The sequence below is a fragment of the Enhydra lutris genome, unplaced genomic scaffold (assembly GCF_002288905.1).
Source record: "Enhydra lutris kenyoni isolate GAN:26980312 unplaced genomic scaffold, ASM228890v2 scaffoldscaffold1, whole genome shotgun sequence".
Lineage (NCBI taxonomy): Eukaryota > Metazoa > Chordata > Mammalia > Carnivora > Mustelidae > Enhydra > Enhydra lutris.
The window spans coordinates 99,590,674-99,610,737 of NW_019154085.1; the positions used below are offsets into that span (position 1 = coordinate 99,590,674).

General features: G+C 38.4%; 1 protein-coding gene across 1 annotated transcript in view; it reads left to right on the plus strand.

Moving 5' to 3' along the window:
- Positions 1-20,064, plus strand: part of LOC111155763 (dipeptidyl peptidase like 10) — a 1,348,454-nt gene that overhangs the window by 157,695 nt on the left and 1,170,695 nt on the right. The gene's annotated exons all lie outside the window — the stretch shown is intronic.

Genomic DNA, 20,064 nt, shown 5'->3' on the forward strand with positions numbered 1-20,064 from the left:
GGGTAAAACTGAACAAATTCTTACTTGATTTGTCTATTATCTTTGTAAACAAAACTGTTAAAACATTTGGATACAGCCAATGAAATTAAGCAAAGGATTGCAGATTTACCCACAGAGTTATAGTCTATTAAGTCCACACTAGAACGTATATACTAAGATTTTAAAATGAATATAGGTCTGCCTAATATAAAATGTAGATGAGTCTGCCTCTTTCTTAAATTTAGTCCCATAGCTTCCTGCAGAGAGAGCTGAGGATATTTAAATGAACTTTTGACTCTTTAAACTGGACTTCTCTGAGGTGGCAGTTGACAATACTTAAGGTGGCTTTATTACACCATAACTCTGAGTCCTTTCACTAAAGGAAGGAGTTACCTGCTATTTTAAATAAATCCAAAACAACAGATCTGCAAAGCCGAATAAAGTCTATTTTCTCTTGTATAAGATAACATATTTCAAAAGATGATGGGATATGGAGTAACCTCTAGATAGCATTTTGTTCTCTGCTCATTGATGTTCAACTGTTATGAATCACTGTTTAATATAATTCTCATTTTCCTTCTAGGCTTTTCTTTTATCTCACTATAAAATTTTTTGAAAGCAACTATTCTGGAGTGCACAGATATATAAAAGTCCTGGTGTGTTAAGACTTTAGATATTTGTCTGGTGAGGAAAGAATAAGAGAAAAGAACAAACAAAAAGAAGAGGATCACAAAGGATTCAAATTTATTTTGCAAACATCTGCTTGCCACACTCGCACCCTAGTTGGCATAGTGAGTGTGCATTTGCCTCTTTTGCAGGTTACTTTGATTTTGCTCTGAGGCAAAGGCTGAAAAAGAAACATATATATGTATGAGCATGTATGTATTTTTTTTTCCTTTTCTAGTTACCAAGAAGAATTCACAGGTAATAGTGTACCTGTTAAAACCAAACTTAAATACAGGAGTTATTGAGTGATGAACAACTTCTTTGCCTAGAGTTGACAATCTCAGGTCATGTGATACATAATTTTTTTTTTTTAAATTGAGAGATCATTTAACAATAGGTAGCCAGCGACTTGGGTAAAGAGACTGCTTTAGAACTCATTGTAACCTGACAAATGGTGGTCTTAGACTTTATCCCTAGGCATGAAGAACAGTTCATTTTTGTGAGGGAGAGATGGAAACCCAGCAGGAATGCTCAAAGAGTGTAGGCTAGAACCCTAGCCTCAGCATGAAGAGTTGAAGGTTTATAGGATAGAGAAGTTTCTGAATCCCCAGAGGATCCAGTTTCAGCATTTGGAATGTGGAGAAAACTTTCCAGATTAGAGTGTGAACTAAGACAACTGGTATTAATTTTCTCTTGCTGTGTAACAAGTTGCCATACATCTTGCCCCTTAAAATAATGCACATTTATGAGCTCACCATAGGTGAGTTTTCTGCTCAGGGTATCATGAAGCTGAAAGCAGGGTGTGGGCTTCTTTGGAGGCTCTGGGGAAGAAGCAACTTCTGGGCCCAGTCAAAATGTCCACAGAATGATGTTTCTTCTGGTTATGGGATAGAGTTACCCAGTTCCCTGCTGCTGCTCTCAGCTTCTGGGGACTGCCTGTTCTCTATGGCATATGTCTCCCCTCACCTTCATCTCCCTCTTATTGAACTGTTCATTCTTCTAACCTCTTTGACTTACTTGTCCCTGACCACTGGACTCGGACTTCCAGGGCTCAAGTGATTAATCCAGCTCTACACAGATAATCTCTTAATCTTCAAGTCAACTATTTGGGGCTTTAATTATGTCTGTAACATCCCTTCAAAGCAATGCCTAGATTAGTGCTAATTGAATAACAGGGATTAGGCATTTATACATCGGGGTGAGGAATTTGGGGGACCATTTAGAATTCTGCCTACCTCTGAGTAACAAATTCAGATTCAAGTGGTCTGTGAAGGAGCACCTGGGTGGTTCAGTGGGTTAAAGCCTCTGTCTTTGGCTCAGGTCATGACCCCAGGGTCCTGGGATTGAACTCCACATCGGGCTCTCTGCTCAGCGGGGAGCCTGCTTCCCTTCCTCTCTCTCTGCCTGCCTCTCTGCCTACTTGTGATCTCTGTCAGATGAATAAATAAAATCTTAAAACAAACAAACAAAAAAACAAGTGGTCTGTGAAGCTGACAGATCATCCAGATAAGGAAGCACCACTGCAGAGTAGACATTTATGGCCAGATTAAAAATCAGAGCATTTTGACCATCACAAGTATACCACTAAGAAACAGTCAGAAAGTGCCATCAGAATTGGGTTTATTCTCAGCTCTCAGTTTATTCTCAGTGTTCCTATAAGGTCTGATCTCCTTTGCACAGAGTATGCCTTCACATTTTGTTGCAATTAAAATTCTGTAGGTCCTCAATAGGTGATGTGATAGTGGGCTTCCTGTCAAAAGGATACATAGAAATTTGAAAATGTCATAACTATTTGTGTTGCAAATACATGCAAGAAGTCATAGCATTTATTATTATTTTTTAAAGATGTATTTATCTTGAGAGAGAGAGCTGGGAGGTGGGACAGAAGGAGAGAAGAGAATCTCAAGCAGACTCCCACTGAGCCCAGAGCCCAACGTGGGGCTCGATCTCACAACCCTGAGATCATGACCTGAACTGAAATCAAGAATCAGAAGCTCAGCCAACTGAGCCACCCAGGTGCCCGAGGAAGTCCCAGAATTTAAACATTGTTTTATTAACTTGTTATAAGATCTTACCCCATATTTGGGGTAATATTGTAATATTGACTGTTTACTCCTAATACTTGCTATATAGCATATGGGGACAACTTGGTATGATTAAGGATATAGTGGGATTTTTTATCGATACCATGTGATTTAGGCAAATTAATCTTAAAATTTAGTTTTCTTTTCTGTAAATTGGATAACAGAGTAGTACCAACCATGTAAAGTAGCTATGAATAGTAAATAACTTGCAATATGTAAAGGGCTTACAACAGACTTCAGTTAAGAGTTTAATGAATGTTTTCTATGTTGAGTATAATTTATCTGATTACTAGGCCACATAGATGCTTGGTCATTTTTGAACTACATTTCCATCCCTGACGATAGGATTGGAGTTGATTCATTCATTTACTGTCGATTTGTTCATTTAGCATCCAACCCATATTTATCAAGTCGCAAACTAAGCAATGGAGATACCAATTTATGTAAGAAATAACTACCTAGTCCTTGAGGCACTTACAGCCTAGAGATTCTAAGAGGAATCATTTGTGTTCTCACCTGACTATTCTCCCTCAGTTTTAGAGAAAAACTTGGAACATAATGCAGTTTTAAAAATACAGCAATAAAGCAATTTTCTCCTTTCTCCAAAACACTATAAGCTCTTGGAGTTTAAGGACGTTATATTACACATTTTTTATTTCACCAGAATTTGGAATGGTGGGAAGCACATACTTAGTGAATCAATTTAAGCTAAAAATACTAGAAACAGGTATTGTGCTTAGGAAAATAAGCAACCGTATATGCCAGTGCCAGTGTCTAATGATGAAATATCATCTTAAATAAGAAACATATTGATTTGTTACATCAAGATTACGGGCCTAAAACACAAGTCAGAATGGAGCCACATCAACTGCAATCTATGCTTTTATGCAATGCTTCTAAACAAGGTCCCAGTGGTTTCAGAAGCTTTGCTGTTGCAGCACAAAATAGTACACCACTGACTTTCCCCCCATGTCTTCTAAAATAATGAAGATCTACTTTGGTCTCATTGATGGGACAGACAAAGAACACTTCATTTGGTGAGCCGGCAAATAAAACTCATTTTGAAGAGAAGGTTGAGACTCTATCCTAAAAAAATAATTGGACAGGATAGCAGATATTTATAACCAGGGACGTTGCAGCATTAACGTTTGTGGGAAAGTGTAACTTACCTATGTGATTAGCAGAAGAGAAGTGGGGAAATATAATACAGTGGTTCAGTGTAGGACAGTCGTACAATGTCCTTTTAGGCAGCTTGTGCAAATGTTTATGAAGAATTTTTATTGGTGTGGCGAAGGACAGCATAATGTCAAATGAAAATGGCAGCAGGATGCAAAATAGATGGAACGTTTTCAGTTATCATAATCCTATTTTAAAACTTTTTTCTCAGTTACGTTTTTTCAACCAGATATTACTTCAAACAACTGGCGCCATGGTTGGTCCCATTGTGATGGAATTTGAAGGAGGCAGGCAGGCTCCCATAAATATCTGGCTAAAAGCAGGAACTGGACGGTTAGGATTTTTGTTGTGTATTGGTGGTTGGTACTCAGATACAGCTCTGTCTCTTCCCATTGTGTTTTTCTATTGTGTAAATGTGGGGAAGCTAAAACTCCCATTTCATTCTCCCTTGAAGCTATGACTCTGGATGTGAATTCGATCCTGACCGTTAGATATACACCTGTGCTATTTGGAAGTAAGAGAGAGGTCATTTCCCTGCTTCCTGTGACTGTTTACAGAAACTGGAGATGTAAAATTTTATAGTAGTACCTTACTAGTGAGCATTCTGTAAATCTTGTGGGTTTGAGGGCAATGGCATTTTCTTGATCCAGGTACCCATATAAGTCTAAATCCAAGTGGTGGCTTGTAGCAGAGGAAACATTCCAAGTAGGTCACTTCTGTGAAGTTCTGCATCATTATTACTAAAGGCCCAAACTATGGAATGACCCCTCTGTGCCCCAGTGATGCTCTAAGTACCTGATGCTCTTTATTAACTCCCTTTCTGCTAAAAATACCAGGAGTGGTTTCTGTTTTCTGTCATAAGCCAAATGAGGCACGATGCTAATTTTATAGTTAAAGGAAACTTTTACAATTTTAGGGAACACCATTGCTATTTAAGTAATACCATGATATTTTGGTATGAATATATTTTCAGCTCTTTTCCCATGAGAAGGTACTAATATTAAATATACATATATACACACACATATATATACACAGATACATACGTGTGTGTGTGTGTGTATAAATCCATGGGTATGGGGGAATGGGTGGAGAACATGCTTGAAGATTATATAACTGTACCTACTACAGACTCTAAAAATAATTTCAGTCTGTCAAACTATTTTAAATAGTTGTCTTCTGGTGGCACAATTTGCAAACATAAATTTAATAGAGGACTTGTGGGTATGCCTTCTGGAATGTTGATGCTTTAGCTAGATACGCCTTCTCTTTCCCTATTCCTTCTAATCAGACAGGATAATTAGTGTCCGACTCCCTAAACACCTTAGCCCAGGTGAGAACCATGCCACTATCTCTGAAGTTGGAAAGGCTCTACAAATCTAAGTAGTTGGGAATGCCACTTTTCTTCTAACTCAGTAAGCATTTATGAAGTACCAACTGAGTAACAAGTGACTCCTGAAAACATGGTTATGATTCAGATGGGATACTAACTCTTAAAAGGGCAGAAAACAAACAAAATGTTCTGTTCTCTTGGCAGAGGTAGGTACCTGAGGTGACATAACAGTGAATGTTCAAGAAACAGCTTTCTGGGCTGAAATATGAATGCATATATGCACATAACCTTATACTGGTAGGAAGGGAGTGTTGCACACAATTTAAATCCTTTATTGTGAATTTTATGTAGCTCATTGCCCTTAAAAGAATGCCCACCATGGTTTTGGCTGAACTCTTATATCTATGGCCAGCTAATGGTTAGAACTGACAAACAAGTGTAAGTCCAACATGAAGAGCAACTGATGTTCTGTTTATGTTAACAGGTAAGATAGAGAAACGACAAAGATGTGTGTCAGACCTTTCCTTATTCATCATGACGGAACATCTTTGTTCAACTGGATAACAATCTTCAAATATTTTCTTTTAAATCTCTAAATTTTTTGTCAATTTTTTTGTATCCTTCATTATGCAACATCTAGAAACCACACATTTTAAGTTTAATCTGTATTACTAACATTTTCTCAACCATTTTCTTAAGTCTAGATGATCAATGTGACATCAAGAAAGCCATGATTTGCAGTGTTTTGTCGGTTTCCAATGTATACATATTTCTATCATGGTTGATTTTTCAAGATACAAACGGGATGTTAATGAACCTGGAGATGGGAAGAGATTCACAGTAGTACCTCACTTGCAGTATTTTGACCTTACATATGAAATAGAAATAAATACAAAGATATATATAATAGAAAAATGTAGTAAGAAATGGTAAGCATTGAACATTTATTAATATCCTTAATATAATTTATTTAAAAGTAATTTTATAGGGGCGCCTGGGTGGCTCAGTGGGTTAAAGCCTCTGCCTTCGGCTCAGGTCATGATCTCAGGTCCTGGGATCGAGCCCCGTATCGGGCTCTCTGCTCAGCAGGGAGCCTGCTTCCTCCTCTCTCTCTGCCTGCCTCTCTGCCTACTTGTGATCTTTCTCTGTCAAATAAATAAATAAAAAATCTTTAAAAAAATAAAATAAAATAAAAGTAATATTATAGAAGTTACATTTTAATTAATTACATTAAACAACTAGCTCTCAAAATTCCTTAAAATTTAAGGATCAACCCTTGTGAGCCTGTATGGGCCAGCTCTAGCACACCACTGTGATGTGACAGCTGCTGACAGTAGAGTGAACCATAAAGACAACACTAGTTATTTCTAGTGGGATCATCAGTAAATAAAAAAGTCCTGAAGGATGAATGAGTATCAGTCAGGCAACATGGGAGTGTGCGGTAAGGAGTGTCCCACGTAGAAGAGCAGAATGTCAGTGGTGGAAGGCATACATCAGGACCTGCCCTAGCCTCTTACAATTAGTATGGGGAGAGGTTTACAGAGGCCAGGTTGGGAAGGACCTTTTAGATCAAACTGAGCAGTCCAAATTTCCTTCTGTCATGACTGAAGCCTTTAAGCAGCTTTACAAACAAGATGATGTTTCAGATTTGCATTTTGGAGCAGCTGTCCCAGTGGAAGTGTAGAAGATGGAAAAGAGGCAGAGTCATCAAGCTGGCAGGCCATGCTGGTCCCATCACAGCTGTATGCTCAATGCTGATACTGATGCTTGTACTTGTCTTTGGTCAGCAACCCCGCCATTTTATTATTATTATTATTATTTTTTTTTTTTTTTTTTAGTATCTGATGCAAATTTGATTCTCTCCTCAGCAAATCCCAGATTCAATCCCAAGCAGTTAAGAGACTTTTACACCCACCTATCCATACTAAGTCTCAAAATGTTCCCAAGCCTCCTCCTAATCTATGTTAATGTTATGGAGTGATGACCAAAGAGAAGTTGTTCACTGAAAGTTCACTCTACCTCCAAATTAGGAGGAGAATTCAAATCAGGCAATATTTGTTGGTATCATTAGGGAAAGTAATACTAAAGACTTTAAACATATTTGCCTTAGTGATGATAGTAATACAGGCAGGCAGTATTAAGAAACTGACTCAGAAATTTTATTTTATTTTAATTATTTGAGATGTATGTAGCTCAAACATATACTAATCTTTTGTAATTGGATGGATTTTCTTTTCAAAGAATGCCAGCCGCTGGATTTTTAAAATTTATTTGTTTTTAGGAAGTTGAAATTAGAAATAAAAGACTTGTGGCTTCTTGTGACAGAAAGAAGAAATGTAAGCAGCCCTACCTCTGGGGCACTTTCCTGATTATGACTTAAGGCTGCTGGGTCCTTGGGGTGCCTGGGTGGCTCAGTGGGTTAAAGCCTCTGCCTTCGGTTCAGATTATGATCCCAGGGTCCTGGGATTGAGCCCCGCATCAGGTTCTCTGCTCAGCAGGGAGCCTGCTTCCTCCTCTCTCTCTGCCTGCTTCTCTGCCTACTTGTGATCTCTGTCTGTCAAATAAATAAATAAAACCTTAAAAAAAAAAAAAAAGGCTGCTGGGTTCTTGATTGTGTTCTAGACATCTGTCCCTTCTTGTTTGCCTCTTGTTTTCCCTTCAGTTTATAAAGAAAAATGTGACATTGCCATGTGCGGAAACTGCTTGAACACCTGAATTTATTTGAGGGAGACCAGCATTTCTAGATAGTTTTGGTGCCTAGGTAATGAAACAAAAGCAAGAAAATAAGGATTGAGCTTTTTGTTTGAAAATGACTGAATCTAGTTTTCAGTCTTAAAGCTCTGCTTCCCAGTAACAGGAGCTCTATAGATGGAACAGTAGAGCTACAAAATTCGTCCACTTGGAGTTGAAAGTCAAAGGGCAAGAACCTTGACCAGTTTCATGGGGTTTTACTGACTTAGCTGAGTTGCTTTTCACACGAGATACCATGTGGGGCTATAATGTATGACAGACACGTAATGGCTCACAAGCCATAGCAACTTGAGTTACATGCACTAAGGAGGGTCTGAGGCTGCTTTCCTTGGAGCATCCATCCCTTTGGGTCAGAGGAAATTGTTTTAGCCCGTCTCGCCCCAATCTTTTACTGGATTTCAGTGCACATCATACCCATTGCCTTTTGCTGTAGCATAGGAAACAAAGGGATCTAGTTTTCCAGCTCCAGGGAGGCTGGAGGAAGGGGCCAATGGGAGAAGCAATTGGATACATTTGTCTTCTCTCCCAGCTGCCTCCCTCCCTGACTTTGTTGCATGCCCACTTGTAACAGAGAGTTCCATTGGGGTACTGTAGCCTTTGCCTCACCAGGCCGTCAAGGTCTTCTTTTCACCTTAGTAGTGAATAAGCAGAAAGTGGGCGTGTCTTGAGTATTAGGAGGAATTGGAGCTACCCAAAGGGTCATCTCAACACAGACACCTGGAAAGGGATTGGAGGCAGGGCTTATAGATCTACTGCAGAAGGATTAAAGAACCACATAGCTTTTCACTGAAAGTCTTTGTAGGACGCAGGGTAGTAGACTAATCTTTTCATCCTTCAGCCAGATATCTAAAATGCCTTTATAGGTATCTCCCGTTTCCCCAATGTTCTGCTGTCACCACTTGGACCCTCTCTGTCTCTTTGGGTTGTTCTCAGTCTCTCTCTGCTTTAGTATTTTGGCTCTATGGTACTTGATCACTTTTTCATTTTCTTTCCACCAGTATCTTTTGTCAGTCTCTCTTTCCCCTACTCCCCATCTGATTCTCCTGCTTACCATCTCTTTCCAGATCATTCCCTCTTTGTATCTTCTCCATGCTTTTTTATGCAAACCTGGCCTCTTTGGGCTTTAATAATTAATATATCTAGTTAGGGGGGAAAAGAATGCTTACAAACATTACTCTTTTTTTTTTTTGGTTATAGTTCTAATTTCATTTCTCAATCTACCTAAAGTCAAACTTCTAGCTGAATTCCCCACTCCTACTTTTTTGATTGTTGAATAAGCAACTGATAGTATATGTACAGACCAGGTATTGAGGAAGTAAAAGAGCCTATTTGAAATGTCAAAAAATTTTTAAAAGTGTTCATAAAAGTTTTCCTATGGAACATAAACCCACCCCCACCCTCATTCTATTTCGGGGCTGGAAATTTATTTCATCATCAGAAAACTAACCAAAGACCCATTGTAGATTATACTTTGTTTTTTTGTTTTTTGTTTTAAGATTTTTTATTTATTTATTTGACACAGAGAGAGAGATCACAAGTAGGCAGAGAGAGAGGTGGAAGCAGGCTCCCTGCTGAGCAGAGAGCTTGATGCGGGGCTCAATCCCAGGACCCATGACCTGAGCCGAAGGCAGAGGCTTAATCACTGAGCCACCCAGGTGCCCCTGTTGATTGTACTTTGTGAGGACAGAGGTCTCTGGACTTATTCATAATGGCCCAGAAAATGCAGAAAAGAAAGACTTGCAGAGTCTACGATAAGGCCACTGAAATAATTGGTACCTCAAGAAAATATTTTTACCTAACTATATTCTGTTCTGATTAATCTTTGTTCTATTAATGACAGATAGTTTTGATTTTTAGTAATATTTTTGTCATCACAAAAGCTGAAAAGCCAGCCCAGGTGGTCTGAGGTAGACGATGGGGGAGGAGGAAGCTATCTATTTAGTGACCTTTCAGTAGTCACAGATGTGGTTTCTAGATGCTGGGGCATGCATCCCAAATGAGTCTCTGGGAAAGTACTTCTGTGTAGAGCAGAGACTGTAGCCACAATGAATAGCTTTTCTATGACCCAAGAGGAGTCAAGTATGCTACCACAGACACCTAGAGAGATGGATGACCTGCATGTCCCCCCAAATGATTCTGGATCATTATCTTACTTTCAACTAGATTTTGATAAGAGGAGATTTAATCAGTGATTCGTGGGCCCCGAACTTTTGCCAAGGGTTGCTATTAGTAGGAAATCAATTTTGAAATGTCATTTGAGGATGAAGCTCCTTGGTATTCACAAAGCCAAGAAGCATTGCATTACCAGCCCTTCCGTAAAAGCTCCTGAGTTACCCAATTTCACCTGAACTTGGGGGGCATATATCCAAAAATCACTTGTGAATCAAAGCCAACTGAAAATATGCAGCCTTTTGTTAGCTACTGCTTTCTCACTGAGCTATTTCTTGAAAACCGTGGGGAAATTTGTACTTTTTATTGGGCCTGTTTATATGAAGTATGTATATTTTTATATCTATTTCATATTAATCCTCTATCCTACAAGCTGTTCCATAGTTAGACCCTTCATCTTTGTGTACACTCATGGTGACCTTATGGCAGTTTTCATTTTTCAGTCATTTAAGGGAAATGAAAATTTCCAGGGTCATTGAAAGGAGAAAAATTAGGTATACTTTAGTTGATATTTGTAGAGCCTTGGATGGCAACTTTTTTTTTTAACAACCATAAGTAAATATAAATGTTAAAACATAAGTGTTTTACAGAGTGAGAGCTCAGTGATAAGAAAAACACATGGATTTCTTCACCCATGGGTGAATCATGGGGCCTTTTAGAATTTTCTTTGTATTTTTGTGTTAATTTTATAGCAATACAAATAACAAGAGATGTGACTTACCGAGTGTTCACTCCAGTGCAGGAACTCTGCTATATGTTTTATGCACATTATTTCATTTCTTTGCAATTATTCTACAAAGAATGATTATTTTCATTTACCTTTTTTTCCTTTCAAAACTAAAAAATATATACTGAGGTTTAGGGATGTTAAGTGACTTTCTTAAGTCACGAAATCTGGAAGTCCTATGACAAACTTCCAATTTGGGCCTCTTAGCCATTTTTCTCTGCTCTTGTCACTGCCTTTTCTTAAATCTGCTGATTGTGTTATTTCAGTGAAGTGAACATTTTCTGCATGTAGCCATCGTTCTAGTCACTGGGGTTACAGGATGAATGTAACAGAAATGAGTCTGCATTTGGGGTTACTTAAGACCCTAAGTAAATGGAGCTCATATTCTAGGAGGCAAGTCAGAAGAGCAAACAAATGAATGTAATAACGAGTAGTACAGGTAATAACACAAGTGACCACTAGTTAACTAGAGGAGGCTCAGGTCAGGGAAAGATGAACTACATTATGGTGTCCCAGAACGTCCAATGGGTTGGCCTGGCAGAAAAGAGTAAGGTCAATGGCATTCTGGAAAGAGGGAGAAACATGTGCAGTGGCATCTAGTGGTGAAAGAGCATAGAGCAAAAGCCAAGAATAATGGTGTTTGATCACATTGACTGTGTAGGTGGGAATGAGGCTAGAAAGAAGATCAAACCAAAAAAAGAAAGAAGGTCATAATCCACTCTTTAAAGTTTGTATTTGTTCCTGTAGGTCATAAAGACCCCAAGAGGAATTTTAAGCAGGGAGATTATTAGAACAAGACATACTTACAGTAATTATAGGGCAGCTACATTTTTTTTCCCCCAAGAAAATAATTCAGTAGTTTTTGTTTTGTTTTCCTGGTGAGAACATACTCAGTAGAGTTTTCTTTTATCTCAGTTGACGACTCGTCAGATGTTAGGAATGAAAAGCTCTGGCTGGTTTAAAAATTATGGTGAAGATCTTCTGCCTATCAAATAATAAAAAAATTGTTCAACATTCTAATGACATAAATGATAGAAATTTACCCCCTTCTTCCAAGAATGCCACTTCCTTTGAGACCATCTTGACTGAAGTCTCCATCTTCCTGCACTACAGTATTTTCTTTTTCTTGTTTTAAATCTTTTCTTTCTTTTTTTTTTAAAGATTTTAATCTATTCATTTGACAGACAGAGATCACAAGTAGGCAGAGAGGCAGGCAGAGAGAGAGGGGGAAGCAGGCTCCCTGCTGAGCAGAGAGCCCAATTCAGGGCTTGATCCCAGGACTCTGGGATCATGACCTAAGCTGAAGGCAGAGGCTTTAACCCACTGAGCCACCCAGGTGCCCCTACAGTATTTTCAAGCTAGCGGAAAAGATTGGTATTTTCCAGGAAACTATATATTTTATTTTCTCTTGAAGTTCATGACCCTCAGGTTAATCCACTTTTATCCCCAGTGTCTCTGTCACCTATCTATTTCTCAGTTACTACCCTACAGTTATAGAAGACTTTGGAAGTTGGTCCATTACCCTCCTTTTCATCTGAGTGCCCCCCATGATTTTCAGCCACATCAATATCTTTGTGGTCAACACATACGATATAATATTGTGAGAGTTTGTAGAATAAAAAGTATACTTCTGACTTTGGAAATAAGGGAGAAGTTTCAGTAAAGATATGTCATGTCGGGATGCCTGGGTGGCTCAGTTGATTAAGCGGCTGCCTTTGGCTCAGGTCATGATCCCAGCTTCCTAGGACTAATTCCCACATTGGGCTCCTTGCTCGGCGGGGAGCGTGCTTCTCCATCTGCCTCTGCCTACCACTCTGTCTACCTGTGCTTGCTCTCTCTCTTTCTAACAAATAAATAAATAAAATCTTAAAAAAAAAAAGATATGTCATGTCACTCTGCCCTTCCATTTGTAAATGAAAGTCTAATGCTCAAACACTGGGGTCTGTGGAGATTTTCTGGGTGGAAGAATCAGCGTAAGAAGTAACACAAGGTGAAATGAATGACGGAGACCCACAGAACCCTGCGTGACTGGATCATAAATGATGTAATAAAGGGCAGTGTGATACTGGACTAAGAAAGTTAATATGTTTCTACATTGTGGAAGATCTGATTTTAATATCAGGAAAAGAAGTCTGAGTTTCATTTGGATGGCAGTGGGGGGAGGTGAAGATGTTTGAGAAGTAAAAAAAAGATCAAACTCTACTTTAAGAATGGAGACAGAGAGAGGAGAGATTGATACATACCCAAGTCATGTAGAAGCTTCCTTGTGCCTTTTTTTTTTCCTTAAGATTTTATTGGGCACCTGGGTGGCTCAGTGGGTTAAACCCTATGCCTTTGGCTCAGGTCATGATCCCAGGGTTCTGGGATCCAGCCCACATTGGGCTTTCTGCTCAGCAGGGAGCCTGCTTCCCTTCCTCTCTCTCTGCCTGCCTCTCTGCCTACTTGTAATCTCTGTCAAATAAATAAATAAAATCTTTAAAGATTTTATTTATTTATTTGACAGAGATAGACACAGCGAAAGAGGCAATACAAGCAGGGAGAGTGGGAGGGGAAGAAGCAGGCTTCTTGCCGCCAAGCAGGGAGCCCGATACAGGGCTTGATCCCAGGACTCTGGGATCAAGACCTGAGCCAAGGGCAGACGCTTAACCCACTGAGCCACCCAGGGCACTCCCATTCTTTTCCCCACCCTCGAAGTTTATAGTTTAGTTTTTGTGTTTAGGTCTGTAATTCATTATGGATTTAATTATTGTGTGTAGTTACAGTTGAGTGTAGAAGTTCATTTTTTTCCTATATGGATATAATGTGCTTCAGTGCAGTATTTGGAAACACTATTCTTTCTCTGTTGAATTGTTCTGAGAATTCTCTGTCTGTCTGTCTGTTTCTCTGAAGGAATTTGAGTATGGTACATCTAGGTATGGTTTTCTTTATCCTGCTAGGGTTTTATTGAGCTTCCTTTAGTGAATGATATTTTAAGAAAAATTTGGAAAAATCTTAAGCCACTATTTCCTCAAATATTTCTTTCTCTTCCAATCTTTATCTCTGTCCTCTGAGAGACTACAAATTTATTAGACTCTGCAGTGTTGTCCCACAGGTCACTTAGGTTCTATCCATTTAAAAAAATTTTCCTTCTTTGTATCAATTTAATTTTTAGTTCTCTTTCTTAAAGTTTACATATAGTTTCTTCTCTAGTATCCAGTCAAGTTAAGCCAATAAGATATTTTTACATCTCAGATATTATATTTTTGTTTCTAGGATTTCCATCAGATTCATTTATATAGATTCCATGAATTTTCTGAGAACTCCTTTACCTGCTCATTTATTATATGTACCTTTTGCAAAATGCTTAAACATATTCATAATAGCTATTTTGAAGCCCTACTAATTTCAATCTGTGTGATTTCTTTGGATCTATTTCTATTGGGTAATTTTTCTCTTGGTTATGAAAGAAACTAAAGGATTTCATTGTCATGGGAATTATGACATAAATATTGTCTTAATTTGACTTGATGTAATCCTAAGTAAATTTGATATGTGTCAGAATTATTAATTTTTTCCAATTGAGTGTTTACTATAACAGTGATAGTATTTATAGCCTATATTAGTGTAGAATAGAAACCTCAGCTATTATTCAGGGAAATGGAAAAATATGATTACACATGATAATAAAAAGCACATATTTGGATTTGAACTCTGTTTTATTAAACTGATAGTGCTAAAATTAGAAGAGTAGTATGACATTGGATAAATGCTACTTTGACAGAATTTGTTGAATTTATATGTTTAGAAGCAGAATAATGGAGGGGCGCCTGGGTGGTTCAGTCAGTTAAGCATCCAACTCTTGATTTCCACTCTGGTTGTGATCTCAGGTTGTAAGATCAAGCCTTGTATCCTGCTCTATGCTGGGCATGGAGCCTGCTTAAGATTTTCTTTCTCGGGACGCCTGGGTGGCTCAGTTGGTTGGACGACTGCCTTCGGCTCAGGTCATGATCCTAGGAGTCCTGGGATCGAGTCCCGCATCGGGCTCCCAGCTCCATGGGGAGTCTGCTTCTCTCTCTGACCTTCTCCTCGCTCATGCTCTCTCTCACTGTCTCTCTCTCAAATAAATAAATAAAATCTTAAAAAAAAAAAAGATTTTCTTTCTCTCCCTCTACCCACCCCCGCCATCCTGCTCATGCACTCTCACTCTCACTACATAAATAAATAAATGTTAAAAAATAAGGAGTAAAAGTTTTTTAAATAAAAAGTAGAATAATGGAGGAAGAAGCAAGGATGTTTTAGAAGAGTATATGCAAAGATAGACACCTAAGCAGAGAAGATGAAATGCTCTTCCCTGTTCTCTTTGTCTTCCAACTTACCTTTCTACATTAAAAGACTTGGTGTTGCAGTGGAGAACTCAGATTTTCTTTATAGATTCTGTTGGAAATTTTTCAGAGCAATTAATCACCATGGAGGAACCTAGCTGTTTTTATACAGCATGTGTTTCTTAATTCATTCAGTATTCTCTAGATAGCTGTTATGTGCTTGTCATTCTAATAGCCATTGGAATAGGTAGAAACAGACATGGCTCTTACCCTCATGGAGTTTAGAGATTAGTTAGTATATCCTTACATACTGTTAATTTGCCAGTTGTGTAGCTGTCACCAAGTATTCTAATGAACCACGTTTTGTTCCTGATTCATGCACCAGAGGTCCTGACCGATGCATCTAACTCTTTACTTGGTATTCCATAACCTTCCAATCCCACAGTTTTGTTTTTTTTTTGTTCTTCCAGTAAAGAATGAGGATGGAAATAGGATTCTGTAGATATCATAGTACTCTGGATGTAGCATTATAATTGTTTTATCTTTCTGTTTTAAAATGATCGGAGAGAAGGGTGGCTCTTATCAGAGCACGGTATTCTATACATATAATACTATAGATTCCATTTCAAGTTCTAATGATACTTTAAGCAGTATATTGAAAGACAGCCAATAACATCCATCTCTTTAAATAAGTATGCTGCAGGGCTGAAATAACTTTGACTTTATTGCTTTTAAACTTCATGGAGCCTGGGTTAAGCTCTTGGCTATGTTACATCTGAGAAATACAGACCTCATTTCACCTGTTCCACACTACAGCTGCAGTTTTATTTGGAAAATTGATGAGGGCATTAAGATCTGAGCTCATGTTGATTCTAATGTAAATAAATGGCATCATTGCTTCATAGTTGGGAGTGCCTCTAATCCAGACCTTAAAATTAAGGGTTATCTTGTTGATTGTGGGAAAATTAAGGCAATCAACTTTCAAGGCTTTAATAAATGAGATTGAGCACTTAAAAATCATTTTCAACTTGGCTTTAAAGTAGATGACTAGAAAATCAATAGCAATAATACATGCTTATGGAAATAGTATGGGCTATATTTATTTTTAAGAATGTTTTTCTGTTGTTTGAGCTCAGTTTATTAATATGAGGCTTAAAGTAATCATATAAAATGCCAAGCATATTTGAATAGGAGAAGAGACACTGTATGTTTTGGTGGTAGTTAATATAAGTAGAGCCCTGAAAAGTTGAATTTAAAAAAAAAAAAAGAAATAAAGAAAAGAAAGATGATACAAGCCTAGTACACCTCATGTAAATTCATGAAATTAAAGGTTTTCCTAGGAAGCTTGAGGTATAGAGGACTCAGCCCCGTGTCTGTATATAATACTTATATATGCATGTGTGTGTTTATGTGGAGTATGTATGTAGTGTGGCTGTGTATGAATATGTGTATGTGTGATATGTACATATGTATGTGGTGTGTGTTTGAGCGAGAGAGCATGTGTGTTTGTGTATGTGTCTATGTGAGTATATATGCATGTGTTGTGTGTGTGTGTTGTGTATGTGTGTGCACATGCTGTGGTTATTCATGAATGTGATGTGTGTGTGTGTATGGACTATTAAATTGTAAAATGTTAATGGATTGATGTCAGAAACTATCTAAGCTCTTGTTCAGACTGGAATACATATTATTTCTCTCTACTTACCACCTCCACAACCACCACTATTATCATCCCAGATCATATTTTTTGGCTCTTATTCTGTACTGGAGAGATGCTGTGCTAAGTGCTATTTAGCATGATGTAAGCTCTCAACAAATGTTTGGAAATTAAGCTTTGTGTTATTCCCCATTGAATATCCAATAGTGATCTGAACAAAATCAGTACTTGGGATATGTTTTGAACTGTTAACAACAGAAGGCAAATGTGTACTCTCGTAAACATTTGAGGAGGTTTATTATTCAATTTCATGGAAGTCAAGTGGTATATGGGAGAATAATTTGTAAAGCCATTACATGGGGTGCCTGGGTAGCTCAGTTGGTTAAGCATCTGACTCTTGGTTTTGGTTCAGGTCGTGCTCTCAGAGTTGTGAGATCGAACCCCAAGCTGGGCTCTGTGCTCAGCGTGGCGTCTGCTTGAGATTCTCTCTCCCTCTCCCTCTGGCTGTCCCCTTTGCTCCCATGCTCTCTCTCTCACACATAAATAAATAAAATCTTTAAAGTCGTTTTATACATACATTTTACACAAAGTCATTTTATACATATATGCTCTGGAACACAAACCTAGCAACTCCCAAACAATGTTTTTGATTGTTTTTATTGTTGTTTAGAAGTTTGGGACCGATTTGTAAGGTACTTCAAAAATAATAGAAGGAATTGAGATTTGCATGCATATGAGTTTGGAGTTGATTCAAATAAAACTTTCAACACTAATCTGATGCATATTTAATGAGATACATAATTATTAGTGTGTTTCATTAAAAACATAAAAAGAAGTGTCAGGATAGTATGTTCTAGATAATCCTCATTATCTGTCTTGCTATCTCTGCTTTTGGAGCCTCAGAAAAGCCACAGGAACATTGAGCCAGACAAATCTCTGCTATAAGTATAACCGTAGTCCTAGTAATAATAAAAAATGATTCCCATGTGTTTAAAGTTACGGCCTACTAGATCCTCTACTACATACTTAACATACACATCTCACTTTGTTTTAATAAAAACCGGGGGAGATAGCTGTGATTTCAGATGAAAAACCTTTGAGAATGAAGACCTGAAAATGAGGGTCATTTAATATAATGGAAAGAACATGTGATTTGGAATCAGATACACTCAGTTTCGAGACATGATTCACCACGTACTGTGTGGTCTAGGGAAAATTACTTAACCTTTTGGCATCCCAGGTCCATAAAGCATACCAAAGGATTACTATGGTTCTCTGTTATGATCATTTATGAAACTGTGTATGTAAAACCCCAAACATAGTACCTAGGACATAGAATAGCATTTGCAACTATTAGTCCCTTCTTTCCTCTATACCTGGGAACCATTTCTGTAAATGCAGTTACTATTAACCCAAGCGGTATTCATTCTGGCTTAAGTGAGTAAAAGGAAACCCAGAGCCAATGATTTTCCATAGTAGCTAAAGGACATAGTTGGAGGCAGGAGCCTATGCATTTCCTTATTTTCCTCTCCTCCCTGCAAAAGCTCAGTTGTTCTTATGTCTTCATGTGGGTGGGGAATGCAGCACTTCCAGGTAGACACAGCTCTGTGCAACACAGGATGGTGAGCAAATGGCCTCCTCAGGTAAAGAGAAGAGTGTGTTTGAGGTCCCAAAGTTGCCTCTCCATTACAGTGATTCACAAGAAAGATACAAAGCAGTTAACAAAGGGAAAGGCACATGGAGCAAAGTCTGGAGAAAATTAGGCATGAGCTTCCTAGAGTTCTCCCTCAGTGCAGTCAGGCCGGATGTGCTCAATTAACCTCAGCAAGTTGTGATGACACGTGAGAAATGTCCTCCAGGAAGGCTCATTAGAGACTAAATGCACAGGGGATTTCTCAGGGGCTGTTCACACAAGCACCGTCCACCTGGAATGTATCAAAACTGCAGATTTTTCAAAGAAAAGCAGGTGCTGAGCACATGCCATGTTATTTGCATTAACAGTCTAGGTGCAGTTAGACATGCTTACCCGGAAACGGTGGCAACCCTCATGCCGTCCAGGCTCCTGGACTGCAGCCAAGGGCAATTTGTATAGATAGCGGATTCAAGCCTGCTCCGGTTTTATTAACTCTTGCTAGCACAGTTTCAGGCTATGATAATTCTTATCTGCATCAGAAGGCACTCTTTTCTTGAGGAAGAAACAATCCTAAGAAATAGGAATTGGAGAGCAAGCTAGGGACGGGTGTTTGTTCCTTCCTGTCTCTCAGGCCACGTGCTTTTGAGTAATGAACAAGCTGCTCAAGTTTACATGGCTGCCTTCCTTCTAGGAGAGTCTCAAATTGCAGAGCATACTGTGTGGCTTGGGCTACCATAGACACGAATTCCTTCTTCATTCTCTAATCCTCTAAGTATTGATGCATCTGGCTTTTCTTATAACCGAATTTCCCTTCTTTGGACTAGCTCTTTGCACATATAGCAGGTTTGATGAATGTTTTACAGAAGCTTTGGATGACTTCTGCATTAGTTTCTGCCCATTTGGTGCTGATTAGAAAACTTAAGTAAGATACCTAATTTATCTTACACTTGGAATTCCATAGTCTTTTAGTGACTATTATTTACATTTGTGTTGTGTCTCTTTCTTCTAATCTTTGTTTTGTTTTTCTTCAGTAAGCAGCTGTATGAGGTAATTAGGACTGCGACTAGGTAGTTGAAGCTCAGTGTGGTTAAGTAGCCATGTTACAGAAATCTGTTGGAAAGGCTTGGACCCAAACACTGATTTTCTATTTCGTGAACGGGAATCCTTCCTATAGAATCAACTTAATGTCACAAAAGTCATTTTATAGAAAGAGGCATAATAGTTAGACAGTCTCAGTCCAATTACAGATAGTTCTTGCATTTATGACCTACTTCAGCAAAAGCAAGCTCGGGGGAGTTATAACCAAAGGGGTTATTGCTGTAGTAGGGTTTCAGAGGCCTGAGCCAGATTAGTCAGGATGGCCAGCTTCCCTAGGGTGACTGGAAACTAACAGCTTCTAATGATAATTACAAACCACTAAAATGATCAAGACCCAAGAAAGTGTATCTACTCATCAAATCAAAATTCATGAATAAGGAAAGATATAAAAGAATACAAGATATCATGGTGTGGATGTATTCAACAATGAAGCAGCAAATGAAGGACAGAGTCCAACACAATGAGGAAATCCAATTATTTTGCCAAGAAC